This window comes from Panulirus ornatus, chromosome 31 (genome assembly GCF_036320965.1).
Source record: "Panulirus ornatus isolate Po-2019 chromosome 31, ASM3632096v1, whole genome shotgun sequence".
In the NCBI taxonomy this organism is placed as follows: Eukaryota; Metazoa; Arthropoda; class Malacostraca; order Decapoda; family Palinuridae; genus Panulirus; species Panulirus ornatus.
The window spans coordinates 10,939,832-10,954,056 of NC_092254.1; the positions used below are offsets into that span (position 1 = coordinate 10,939,832).

At 41.4% G+C, this 14,225-nt stretch overlaps 1 protein-coding gene across 5 annotated transcripts in view; it reads left to right on the forward strand.

Moving 5' to 3' along the window:
- LOC139758810 (putative neural-cadherin 2) overlaps nucleotides 1-14,225 on the forward strand; it is an 831,293-nt gene that overhangs the window by 114,838 nt on the left and 702,230 nt on the right. For all 5 annotated transcript variants that reach the window (XM_071680628.1, XM_071680630.1, XM_071680627.1 and 2 more), the window contains one exon: nucleotides 1,705-1,777. The gene's annotated coding sequence lies outside the window, so the exon portion shown is untranslated. The remainder of the gene's footprint in view (nucleotides 1-1,704; nucleotides 1,778-14,225) is intronic.

The following is a 14,225-nucleotide window of genomic DNA, read 5'->3' on the forward strand; positions in this document are numbered from 1 at the left end:
TGGAGAATGAGGAAGAGTTAGAGACGATAATGAGCTGGAGACTTTGTTGACAATAGGGGGGATGAGTGATTCTGGACATTACTTGGATAAAACTAAGGAAAACTGGGAAAAACAAGTTTTGGGTACGTTGAGAGTTTTATGTGAGTGGTCGCTGGGTTAAAGGGGACTCATGTACGTTGATTGTTTGGAGAGGGTTTAGTATACGTGCTCAGAGAGATAGTGTGAGGAACAGTGACCTGTGTGTGTGTGTGTGTGTGTGTGTGTGTGTGAGCGAGGTAGATGCAGGAGTGAGTGAGGTCATCCATCTTCGATGGTGTAGTCGCTCTCAGAGCGATCCAAGATCACAAGAATGGCTTGCATTTCCATATCTTTGATGGTCTCTGCTGGCGCGTTACTTAGGGCGACGTCCGTGGCTCGTGCGACGTGCCAGGGAGTATTTGACGATGATGGTTGAGGGTGATGAAGGTGGTATACAATGGGAGAGATGACCAAACAGTTGTGCTGGAGGTAGGAGAGGTAAAGGTGGAGAGTAATTGTTGTAAGGTGGTGTGAAAACGGCATTGTATTGTGGTGGTGGTGGTGGTGTCATGTAATGATGGTAAACATTGACAATGAAGGTGATAAGGACTAGTAATTTAGATGGTGGTGTGAGGAAGTATTGCTTGTCATGCAAGTAACGATTGTTTGTGGGTAAGGTAGACAGTAGTTATGATGAGGGTTACTAGTGATTTACGTCCTCGTGTGCTGCTACCAGGCAGTGTCAATAGTGGTGGTAAGTAGATGTGGTGAAGATGGTAAACAGCTATGAAGGCGGCCTGTATCACAGATGGTTTCAAGTTGTTTGGAAGTAGGTTAGCCAGTACATATGGGGGGGGGGTGGACGATGAGGAGCGAATGTAAAACTTGAATTGATTGATAACTCTGTTTAATAACCACTGCGAGTGGTGATGGTTGTTATAGTGATGTGTTGTGCTGATGATGAATGACAAGGATCATGACGGCAGCGAGAGTGAGTGACGAAGGTGACTTAGGGTGTCAGCGAGCGAGGGTGGGTTGCCCAATGATAATGAATATCAAGGGCCACATACATATTCAGCGAGGTCTGTTCCTAATGACTTTTCCATGAACAAGTAACGAGCGACCAAACTATGAATATCAAATGGAAATTGAAAATATACTTGTCAGAGGGAGTGCAATGGGGAAAGGAACTAATTAATTTCCGTATGCCCAGTTTCAACATGAATACTCCAGTTTTATCACGGGAAGGTCAGTAATAACCTGTTGGATGGACGTTCCTCTTGGTTTAAGGAATATATATATATATATATATATATATATATATATATATATATATATATATATATATATATATATATTAAGACATTGATAAAAATTTTGTATGGCATTTATCAGGGTTCTAGATTTCTTGAGAGCTGATGGTGCTTTTATATGTGTGTGTGTGTGTGTGAGAACGTAACCTCATGTGATTTGAATTCTTTCCCTGATTTCATACACTTTATATGAGTCCCGCAAATGAGAAATTACTCCCTCCCTTTATCTTCCCCTCTCCCTTTTCCTGTGACTCTATTTTTCTCTTTTTCTTTCTCGTCCCTTCCATCCCATCCCCCCCTTTTCCGGTGCATTTCCTCTGGTTTGTTCACCAAATACTCAAAACTATTTTTTTTTTCTTCTCCCCATCCACAGGGAAGAGTCCATACAGGTGGCCCAGAGGATGAGACCGTCTCTACTAACAGCGCATCGCGTGTGGACATAGAAGGTTGGTGATCTTTTGTTGCCTTCATGGACGAACAATTTGTTTTAGAATTTATAGATATCGTATATAATCTGTTGAAGATTAAGAGTATCTAACTCCCTTCGTTCTATAGGGTTTCTCCTACTGTCTGCTCCGGGTTATTATACCCTGTACGAGAGACGTCTCTGTACGTTCGTACTGAATTTGTTTTATTTTCTTTTATTAAAGTTTCATACAAATCTGTCGTGGGGGAACTTCACCTCAACAAATAGTCCCTTTTGTTTATTTAAGGAGATGTCTTGGTGTTGGTAAAAGTTGAAAAAAGAAATATTCGGTTTTCATGATATTTTATACAGGTTTTCAGCTCTGTTCCTTCACGTCGAAGTGCATAGAATTACTGTGAATGTGTTTATCATTTTTATGGAATGGAGTTACGACTGGGTTGTATTAGGTTACGACTTGGTTGTATTAGGTTGTGAAAATCCGTGGATGAACAAGACTACCAACGATCACTCTGTTGTAGATGTCCTCTCATCAATCCTGTTCACTGACTCTGTCTCCATCCCTCCCTCCCTCCCTCTCTCTCTCCGCTGTCAGTGTACCGTTGCAACGACCGTTGTCATCACAAGACAACGACACGAGTGAACAGTTGGTCTGACTGTCAGTCCATTCACAGCTTAGGGTATCCTCTGCTATATTGGGGAAGCAATCCCTCAGTTGACGCGGTACATACACAGGGAGGGAGAGAATTTGAGCCAGTACTGGTCGTGACAATTTGGCTTCGAGAGTATATACGTATAGAAGAAATTAAGAGTCTATGAGTCTTATGGAACTAGATTTAGTATATAGATGGATTTAGGTATTTACAAACGATGATGATAAGGATATGCTGAAACCACGATACTCATCTAATGTTAGATAAGTAATGGTCTTTAACAAAGAGTGTACTACAGAAAATATTGTGCTTACTCCCACGAATATATATATATATGAATATATATATATATATATATATATATATATATATATATATATATATATATATATATATATATATGAATATATATATATATGTAGCACTCCCGCCTGTTGCACAGGGGTCCCGGGTTCGATCCTGGCTGTTGGAGGTTTGTATGTTCTATGAAGGTGCGCGTTCATATGCACCTTGTTCGTATATGTACGTGTGTGTGTGTGTGTGTGGTAATAGAACGTTTATGCATTTGATTCTGTATCATTTACTGCTTTCAAAAGTCGTCCTTTGTCACATATATCATACTGTTTTTAAAAAGATTTTTAATACAGTAATCTGAAATATGATAATATAATCGTTTTGCTATTTGGTTTCGTCTAGAAATTCAGAAATTCATGAATATTATAATGAGGACGTAAACTTCATAAACACTTTCGAGTGTTCTAATTTTCGTTTAGTAATTCATGAGAATATACGGTGAAGTTTTTTTCCCCTCCTGCCGAGGTAGTAACATATTTTTCTTTGGGGTTGAAATTCAACTGGAAGGCTATTGCTTGTGAGATTAGCAAGCCTTTCTCGAAAGCAGATATTTGCATAAGATACAGTTTAAGTTTTATCAAATATTTCTTCAGTGAACGAAAGATCTGTATACCGATTACAGCATTATACAGATTACAGCGGTAATCTGTATACCGATTACACACACATGCACTAGTGTGTGTGTGTGTGTGTGTGTGTGTGTGTGTGTGTATGTGTGTGTGTCTGTGTGTGTGTCTGTGTGTGTGTGTGTGTATGTGGTTTGTAAAGGGTTACGTCCACTAAACGTGTAACATGTTCACATGCGGTATGAACACACACACACACACACACACACACACACACACACACACACACACACACATGCACACTAGTTAACGAAAGACAACTGTGCAATTTTTGCGGACGTGTCTATTTTTTCTTTTTTTTCAAATGTTGAAATGTTTGTCGCGTGTGCTGGGGATTTTCTGTTTGTTACTAAATGCGGTACTTCAGCTTGCCAGCTGGAAATAGACAAATCCATAGCTGTCTTCGGGTCTATATAGGCTGGAACAGCACAAGACCAGAATTACAGGTCTGTATACCACAACAAGACCATAAGGGTAGATGGCCTTCGTTAGGCCTTTCCTTTAGGTAGCTTAACAGATGATTTTTTTCTTCCTTTATCTTTTACATGGGCGCCTCTCTCATGGACCAGCAGAAGACGTGGCATCGGTCAAATTGGTAACTTGAGTATACCAGAAAAAGGAATGGGGGTCATTGTTATCTTTCTGGGTATTCTATAACTTAGAAGGATGAGACTGTTGTGGTGTCGGAGTGAAGAGAGAGATTAGGGATGGGATGTTGGTGTTGGTGGGTGAGTGTGGATGACCCTGGTGGAGGGTGGGTGAGAGGGAGTGAAGATAGTGATATCAGGTGGGTGAGGGGTGAGTGACACGAGTGGATGATGGATGAGGACAAGAAGCAAGGCGGTAATGGTGAGGTAAGTGGGGAAACTTGGCTGTGTGGGGTGGTATGATGATGATAATGACGTGTGAGGAGGGAATGATTATGAGTGAGTGAGGGAATGATTATGAGTGAGTGAGGGAATGATTATGAGTGAGTGAGGGAAGGTGATGATGGAAGATGACGAAGGGGAATGGTGATGTCTAACATGAGAAAGATGATGCAGTAGATGCGGAGAGAGAGAGAGAGAGAGAGAGAGAGAGAGAGAGAGAGAGAGAGAGAGAGAGAGAGAGAGAGAGGATACTGGTTGTAGGTAAGTGAGTGTTCAACAATCTTATGGTTATGTTTGAAGTGAGGGAAGAAGAGTGCGGATGGTAATGAACGTTTGATACACCAATAGGAATGAGGGGCCAAAAACGGGAGGGAGGAGGGAGGGGGAAAAAATGTGACTGAAAAAATCTAGTTCTTCCTCCTCGAGATTCCCATATTCTCAACGATTTTTGAATCAGATTGACCCAGCCGTGTGGGAGAGATGACTGTCATTTCTCAATGGCTCAAGGACAAATTGGCTCCTTCACTCACTCCATGCAGACGACTGTCATGCCCCATCAGTTCCCCACCTCGTGATCAGCGGTTCAGAAAGCAGCAAATTCTTTTTTTTTTGTTGGTGGGCGAGGGTCAACGGTGAAGAGGAGGGCGGTTGGAAATTGTTGGTGATTTGATATATGCGTGTGCTGGGAGAGAGTGACGTAACATCTATCTGGTTTAGGTAGAGCTGTGGGATACAGCAGCACCAGGAATGAGTAGGCACTCATCTATCTATGCTAATTAGGGTAAGTATAGGAGACGTGAGTACAGTCCTGTGTATATGAAAGTCTACAGATGTCTTTCATCATTTTGGTCATGATTTTTACGTCGTTGAATCTGTGTTATTATTTTTCTTTGAATGAGATGTAGATTCGTAAATCCTTGCATGGTTTCAGAACGGTAGTGAAATGTACTTCTATGAAAACAGGAACTTGAAAAGGTATGCCTCTGGTTCGGCAACAGACATGAGAGCTGATGAAGCAGTGAAGTGTCTGGATTAATGTATGGCAGGGTTTTTGATCAAGATTTTCACCTTAACTGTGACAAGTTGACTTGATATTTGATATCTGGATATTCATATTGTTGCTGTCTTAGTTAAGACTCGTTAACTTAGTATTTCGTTGTTTTTGGATGTCCATAGTTGTAGTGATGGTTGTTGTGAGGGGCTCTGGACCGACATACTAGCTCCCCGTAATCGATGTTAACTCTTGTCAGTGTCCAGTGATATAACAGCTCCATCAATAGGCCATTGTCCTGTAGAACAATAACAATAACAGCGTGATTCTAGCTTGCTTGGTCACTCGCTGTGAGAGGAGTCACTTCCACTGGACCGATTGCTTGCGAAAAACAGGGCAGGAGATTATATTTTTGCTTTAAGGCCTCTTTCGTCTGTTCCTGATATTACCTCTCTAAGCGAGGTAAAGGCAAACAGGTATATATATCACGGAAAACATATCACACTTGCGTCTGGATGTAAACAAGATGATGAACGACCCAGCGGAGTTCAGCCAGTTAAGAGGTCATTGTACTATTCAGTTTGTTTACTTTTATGCTCATTGTGTCGTCAAAAAGAATGAAAAGCAAAGAGAAGAGGTCTTTGTCGTTCGCCTGATCGCTGGAGCATCATAAACCTATGAATTACTCTACATTTCGAAAAGAACAAGACTGCTATGGACCAGTGGGTCGCGTGTCTGTGGGGTATTCCTATGTCGCATCATCTCCTATGTACCAGGTATACACATCAGAAGCAGTTATATTCATTTCATCAAGGGCCTCGTGCACAGAGATAATGTGGTCTTCGAATTATCTTTGACAACTGAAGATGATAAAGTCTTTTCGGTTGGAGGATATAGCTTGCCATTGACGGCCTTAATGACCCTTGGGGTCAATAAGATAAAATCCCAAACAACAAAATCACCAACTAATAATCATTTGAGTGATTAGGCCATATATATAATAGGCGTGTAAGTGATTTCAGAATGGTTATCAACGTCTTCATAAGTTGTTATAAGATTTTTCGGGCGGTGGTTGTGCCTAGACGTTAACGTCTTTAATAACCCCGGCAGTTGACGAACTTACAACCCAAATAACAAGCCGAGTAATCCATTTCAGTACCGACTACAATCATGGGGTGTTGTTTACAAATCTATCGTTCACGAGCTGTTGATAATGACAGAGAGAGAATATAGACAACTTCATTCTGAAAATGAGTAAATCTTTTCGGTTCCTGCTGGTCAAGCCACCTGTTGAAGGTGAGGATCGAAGAAGCTCTCAAGAGATAATTCACCTATACCATTAGTTGGAGCCCAGGCCTGATTGTGCAGGGAGGAGCACCCAGCAGATAACTAGAATTAGGGAGGAACTTATTCGCCCTGATGGTATACCTTTTTTTTTAAGATCTATTGATCGTAACACTCGATATGATAATGTACTGTGGAACTGGTATCTTGATGTGTTTAGAAGCCGTTTGTGTGTGTAATGGAGCAACGTCTTCCTTTGTCTGTTTGCTTAAGCTTGGCTTCCGTGATACGTGGAAGGGATGATGTGAGTTGGTATACAAGGAATATCTGTCTGATTGTTCGTCTTCAGTGATGGCTGGACTCTCCACAAGGACAGTGCGGCGTTTCCCCCAGTCCTAGGAAATCAAATTTGGCTCATGATGTTACCCGTCGTATTGTTCTTTCATCTGCCTCGTGTCTCGTTACATGATTACTCATTCTCTCTCGCCCACTTCCTTATTCCTCCGCTTTTCATTACTTGTTCCCCAAAGCTTTTTGCTTCAAGATTTATCTCTGTTGGTTACTCCTTCTTTCTCTTACACCTGCCATGGTCTTCCCAGCCATCTTGTGTATACTCCACCCCTTCCATGCCACATTTATAAAGTCTTGATTCTTCCTGTTTCTTCAACGTCTCTTACGTCTTAACCCAGTCCCTCCTCAATTTCGTGCCTCTTCTCCTCTTTTTTGTCTGTGACTCGTCATTTTAAACCTTCCTCCTCGTGAATTTCCTGTTCTCCTCCTTCTCCATGGCCTCATGTTTCTTCTCCTCTTACTTGCCCTCCTGTTCCACCTCCTATCTACTTGACCTGTTCCACCTTCTAGTTCTTTGCTTATCTGTTCTTTCGTTCTTTCTTCTTCTTCTACTTGCCTTTACTTGCTTGGTCTTCCTACCCCTGTTCTTCATATTTCTTTTTTTTTTCTCCTTTTCTTATGATTCTTCTTGACCCATTCTTGATATCCTCCTGTTCTTTCTTTTACGTTTTATGTTTTGCTGCTCCACCATGATTTGCCTCTCCTCATCCACTTCTCTGTCCTGTTGCCCCTTCGCCACTTATATCTCCTCCTCCTCCTCCTCCTCCTCCACCTATTCCTCCTTTGCCTTCTACCTCTTCTCTACTCTGTCTATCACTTGCCTCTCTGCGCCACCTCTCACCTCTGCTGTTTCCCCACCTCATCCGTAACTTGTAAATTCTCTCCTTCTTTTCTCCTGTTTTCTCTACTTTCCTGATCGTTCATCACCTCTTACCCTTCCTGTTCTTCACCTCTTACCCTTCCTGTTCTTCCCTCATTCACATTTTGTCTTGTATTTCCTCTTCCTTATTTATCTCTCTTTTTTCTTCCATTCCCCCTTTATCCTGTTTATATGTCTCCTTTGTCTTTTCCTCGTTTTGTTATTATCTATGTTCCATGTTTTAAGGTCTCCGATCTTTTTACGTACCTACCGCCTCTTTCTTTTATCTCTCGCTTCTTATCTCTTACACTTCTTCTCCTTCTGCATTTTGTTATCCATCTTTATTCACTTTGAAGTGGCTTGTGTTTTTCATTCTCTCTTCACTCCTGTTCTTTCTCTGTTCTCTTTTCTTTTCACTCCTGTTCTTTCTCATGTCTTTTCTTTTCTTTCTTCAGTCTTCTTTCACCCAACCTCCTTCTCCTCTGCTTTCTTCTATCTCCTCCTCTGCTGCAAGAGAGTTAAGATTCGTCCAGCGACCACTGGCAGTTCAATTAAATTTTACATATTAGAACTTTGAGGGTCGTGTATGTGATTAGTCCTAGGAGGAAAATTGAGTCGTGTGGCAGATTTATCATTGGGGAAGTTTATGTCTTCGACCTGTCTCGCTCAAGGTTTAAATAGGGTGCTGAAGATGCTTCGAAAATCGTATTTGAGTGAAGATGCCTCTCAAAAATCGCGAGGGAGATCGTTTTTATGGGTGAGGTCTTCGCACTTTTATCATATCGTTGACATAAGATAACCTTTTTTTTCTGAGTGATTAGAAATTCAGTTTTAAGTCCATTTCTTCACTTGCTATCGATACGCTGTATATATATCTTATACGTAAGGTTTAGGATTTTGATTTTCAAGACACTATTTGTATTTCAAACATAAGGTTGAGCTTTTGAATGATCATCTGTTTTAGAGTGTTGGTGTATTTTCATAATGATCTTAAACCATTTATCAGTACTTTATAGACTCTCAAATACTTCTTGATATGATGATTATGTTCTGCGTACTTGTTTTAAAGTATTGGTGTATTTTCATAATGATCTTAAACCTTTTACTTTATAGACTCTTGGATACTTCTTGATATGGTGATTATGCTCTGCGTACTTGTTTGATGATTTGTCCTTTTTCTTTTCTTCTTTCACGGTCTTTTATGTTTTGGATAGTCCACCAATTCATCACCGCCATTCAGTGTTCTGAACTATTAAGTGTTGAACTGCTAATGGTGGCTGTACGGACTGGCTTGTTTGCTTTGGGGTTTGAATGAAGGTCTTTGCTCATGGACGAGAAGATAAGATTAAAAAAGATCCTTCACTGGTTGTATAATAACCATATACAGTAATGATGCCAATAAGCTATGCGAATGTTACAAAAAAAGCACATTATCTATTATTTTTATTTCTTTATCAGGTTCTTATCGTCTTCCATGAATGATGCAGATTTTCTTCATACCTTAAAGTATAACTTTGCTTGACGGTACCTTGTTTTACACAACGGATTTCGAACAATGGTTATTAATTTACCATCTTCCATCGTGGGGACAAACTTGGGTCCAATGTGCGCTTTTGAGGGATATGACCAGAAGAGGGGCGAATATTATGTATGATGCCTCGCATTTGTTTCCAAGGTGGGAATCACACGTCAGTCACTCGAGGGGAATATGACCTGCGACGCTCCTCCCTCATCCCATGTCCTGTTGAACCTGCACGTTGCCTGCACCGTGTGTGTGTGTGTGTGTGTGTGTGTGTGTGTGTGTGTGTGTGTGTGACCTGTGGTCTCTTCAGCATTCGCACCCGATGATGATAACCCGAGCTCCCTCAACTTTTAACACACGGTTCTGTGGCTCACATTATCCTCCCAGCGCCCTCGGATGACTTTAACACCACCACCAATTGTAGATATGACACACTCTGCTTATCCGCTCGCATCCGTGTGTGACCATTATTCACAGACTTTCTACGCTGGCAGTAGGTACTGACACCCATTTGGTCTGACCACATGACCTATCTGTGTTAACAATGTGCATCTTATTCGCTGACACATAAGGTAATATGACCTAAATTTCCTCAGTGGTTGCGTTAAGGGATTTGACTGAACTTCCCCAAGGGTTCAGCAAAGAATGATGCACACACACACACACACACACACACACACACACACACACACACACACACACACCCATACACACTGGAACCCCGACAGTGTAATGTCAAGGAAAAGGAGGGATCGATCCATGGTTCCTTTACCTTTCCATTACGTCTCCATCATGAATACTGTGCTCAGTTTTGGCTACCCTTCTTGAGAAGAAGACAAGCAGTAACGAGTTACTAAGATGATTCCTAGACTAAGAAAAACAAAATCTATGCGAGTCGACCAAGCGACTGGAATCTGTCTACCTTAGAAGAGACAAGGTTAAAAGGTGATCTAATGCAGGTATTGAAAATCATCAACGGCTTTGATAGTCTTGATATCATTAAAGTTTGATACAAAACTGTGGGCGAATGTATACCTAGAATGACGTGAAGGGCGTACTTCCAACCTGGAATCGAATGACTGGAAGATTGGGCTGGAAAGCGAACGCTTTACCGACCAACTCTCTGAGTATTGCGCCTCCACAGTTACATGGAAACTATACAGATCTTTTTCTTCATCTCTTATCACGTCAATCTGTGAGTTTCAGACTTCTATCCCCATCACAAACAGCCTCGAAAGGATCCAGTGATCTGTTGGGTGTTTGAATTCCTTTGAATTCCTTTGTATTCCCTCAGTCATGGTTTAATCGCCCTTGATCTCATGCATGTCGCATCAGAGGCAGGGCGTATTGCGCTTGGAAAAATTTCCCTTCCCTCCTGAATCCCTTTCCGCTCGAAATCATTACAAAAGCTATTATTCGTGCAGTCACCCCACGTTCACATGAAGAGAAAATGTGTTGATCTGACTTATTCAGCTGATGGATTCTTTTATTTTTCGTTCTGCTTCATGACCAAATGCATCTTCAATAATTTCTTTTACTCTCTCAGAAAGCCGCCCTTTTCGATACCATATTTTTCTCTTTCTGTCCTTGGTTTTCAGTCTACTTTCCAGCCCTCTTCGCTATCCCGGAGCTCCTCTTATTAAACCTATACCCTTTCCTATACTATCACCACATCACACCCGCTTCTGATATCTCCTGAGTAATCGAAACTCTCCTTGATTTTCCCCATCTGAAACATTTAGAATCTCGTCCACTTTTTCAGATCACCAATACGACTTTTTGCGAAGCAAAGGTCCATTGTTGATCTGTTATGTGACCCGCGTTTGGTTTTCTCCTTTCTTTATGAATCTGTTGAATAGTTTTGCTCTCAGTGGTACTATTTCTACTCACTGAACTTCCTTCCTGTGGCTTCTATGCTTCTCTCTCTCTCTCTCTCTCTCTCTCTCTCTCTCTCTCTCTCTCTCTCTCTCTCTCTCTCTCTCTCTCTCTAGTGCTTAGTTTTTTTCAGCCATTCCATCGCAGTTGTCAGTAATGGAGGGACATCTTCCTCTTACACTATCAACTGCCGTGTCCCTCAACTTAATCATCGCTATAAATAACCTTTGCACTTTCCATACTTAAACTCATACTCCCTCACCCTCCCACACTGATCACTCAGAATGGGGAAAGCAATAATAACCTTGTTAACCTAAAATGTGTAAGAAACGCTGTTTCTTCCCATATCTTTCTAAAGAACACTCGTCCGTGTGATGAAGTTTCACAGAACGCTACAATTCAACCCTGCATTAACGTAAACATGCTCGTCGTAGCCATATCCTCTACTCTGCCCTGGAAACCCAACACAATAAGCATCACAAATTCGCTTTCCAGGAGACGGGGCGTTGTAAAGGTGTCTTAAGTATTTACAGGATTCTCCTTTGTTCCAGTATGGTGCACTGATTACATATCTGTTGTGGTTAACCTTAGCCACAGGGGAATCAGAAGACTTCTTTATCAATAACTCTTCTGGTAACAGCTCTCTTCAACGAACCCTTTAAGTCTGCCGACCCTGTGCCTCCCACGGTCTGTTCTACAACTATTGATTTGGTCACTGGTCTCCAGAGGCGTCTAACTGGGTCCCGGTGTCAATGAACTGGACCTGCGGCACGCGTCTGGCCGCTGCTTCCCATAGTTTTTGTGTGGAGGCTGGCCACACGAGGAGTGGCTGTTGATATACCACCTCTTTTCCGAATAGAGCAAAGCTGTGGTATTATATTCTCTCTCTTCCCCTCTCCCAATAACCTCTCACCGGATCTACAGACACTTAACCCCACTTACCCTTTTTTTTCATTTCTTTTTCTGAGACTTACTTCTCTTACCTTTCATCCAAAAGGGCCATGACTAGATCTTGCTTTTATCCTTACCATGTGGGCTATACAGATGCTCAAGCCAAGCGATTATGACCCATGCTTCATCTCTTGCATGAGACTGTAAGACTGAGGCACCCTTTTAGCTTGCAAGGCCAGACGACCTGTTCCCCATTTTCTTAGCCTCCTCAGTGATGGAGTCCAAGGAACCCCTATGACACACCAAGCGGTGTAGTCATTGTTACCCCAGATGTCGTTAACCTTCATTACCTAACTCTGGGTATTTTAGTTCCTTAGTAAAAGATTTAATCATTTTTTTTTCTTTTCTAAAAGTTATGCTACAGTTAGTGCTACGAAAAAGATGTTAACTGTTAAGCATATTTACGAACGTCCTTCATTTTATGTTGCGTTGGTAAAAAGCAAAATCCCCAATCGCGCAAGAAAAACCTATCACTTCATCCCTCGCTGCTGTAGTTGACTTTAAAACACTCGTCAGGGATTGACAGTGGTTGTTAGAGCACTGGCAGGTATGTGAATAGCGCCTACTATCACACTTGTATGTGTGTTTGCTGGCATTACCAAAAAAAAAATAGCCATCATCTTGTATTCTAAAATGCTTATATATTTCGACACACACATAACCGAACACAAGTGCCAAATCTCTTGATGTAACACGGGACATTCTTACTACACGAACGCAAAATGTGAAACAAAGTAATATATAGAAGGTAAACAACTTAAAACAGACACACACACACACACACACACACACACACACACACACACACACACACACACACATAAATAATCATGGGCTGGACACATACTGAGCCATAAATGTACATTACTGTCAGACCTTATGTTTTCTTCACACGTTTGTTGAGTTTGCATATGTTTCACCAAATTCCAGACGACAAGACTTACGTTATCTTGTGCGTGTTGTGCATCTAGGAAATTCCTCCACTGAAGTACCAGCTAGCCATTCACTGACTTAAATATTCACGTGTGCTCACGTAATATATACATATTTTTTCTGTAAATGCACATAAGTTGACACCAGCAAGAAAATGCTCATCATTTGATAAGTTTAAACGCGAAGTCGGCCCTTGTTAGATTTTGAATTATGATCACGTGAGAGGGAAAATTAGATATCTAAACTAGGTTAAATGTTATTTTATAAGCATATTTGATAGCATTCTTTCATCTAGCATATATACTTTGCGAGGGACAAGGTTGGTGCAGTTTCTGTCGGTAAAAGAAGCACCTTTCCAGTCGCGTTCTTGTGAGAAACTTTGGAGTCTGGAGTCTGTATGAACAATCGAAGTTCTACGTTCTAGTTCTTTCAAACTCTAAGATTTAGTTTATTTCCTCATAGTGCCTTAAGGGGGGAGGGAGCTGAAAATCCTCCTCATCTTACTTTAAGCAAACTTTGGTAGTTCAAAACCCAACGTTCGTCTTACTTTTAAGTACACATTTTAGTAATTCGAAATTCACCCTTTGAACCAAAAAAGAGCATTTTTATTCGAGTTATTTTCACAGTATTTTGAATTCGTGCACCGCACGGAAACATAAAGTTGGCCATATATCCTCCTGTCTGTGCCAGATGTGTGTGTGTGTGTGTGTGTGTGTGTGTGTGTGTGTGTAGGCGCGTTATTATATAGGCTGGAACGACCGACATCAACTGGGTACATGGCTCTCGCGTCTAGCACCACCCATTTGCCTGCCTCATATGGTCGTTTTAACTAATTTATTGTCTTCCTGATTCAGCTGTAGGCGCCACGCGCCGTATCTGCCTCCACCACTTGCTTTATTCGCGTAATTAAATATCTAAAAGTTTGTCTTAATTCATTCGAGAACTGTGTGTCTTTTCTTTTCTTCTCAAGTGTCGAGTCTGTTGATGCCAAATGGGAAATACCCAACTGCTAAGGTAAATGTTTTGGGTAGTGGAATGTTACATTGTGAGTTGAGAGTCTCCAGCAAGTCCCCTATGCCTCTGATAGTACTTTTATAAACGTCCTCTTCGCCCAGATCTGTAAACCACTCACTCCTTCAACCTCAAGGCTCCGAGGCCAAGTAACAGTGTTCGTATGGTTTGCAAGAGGGTCCCAAAGTGCT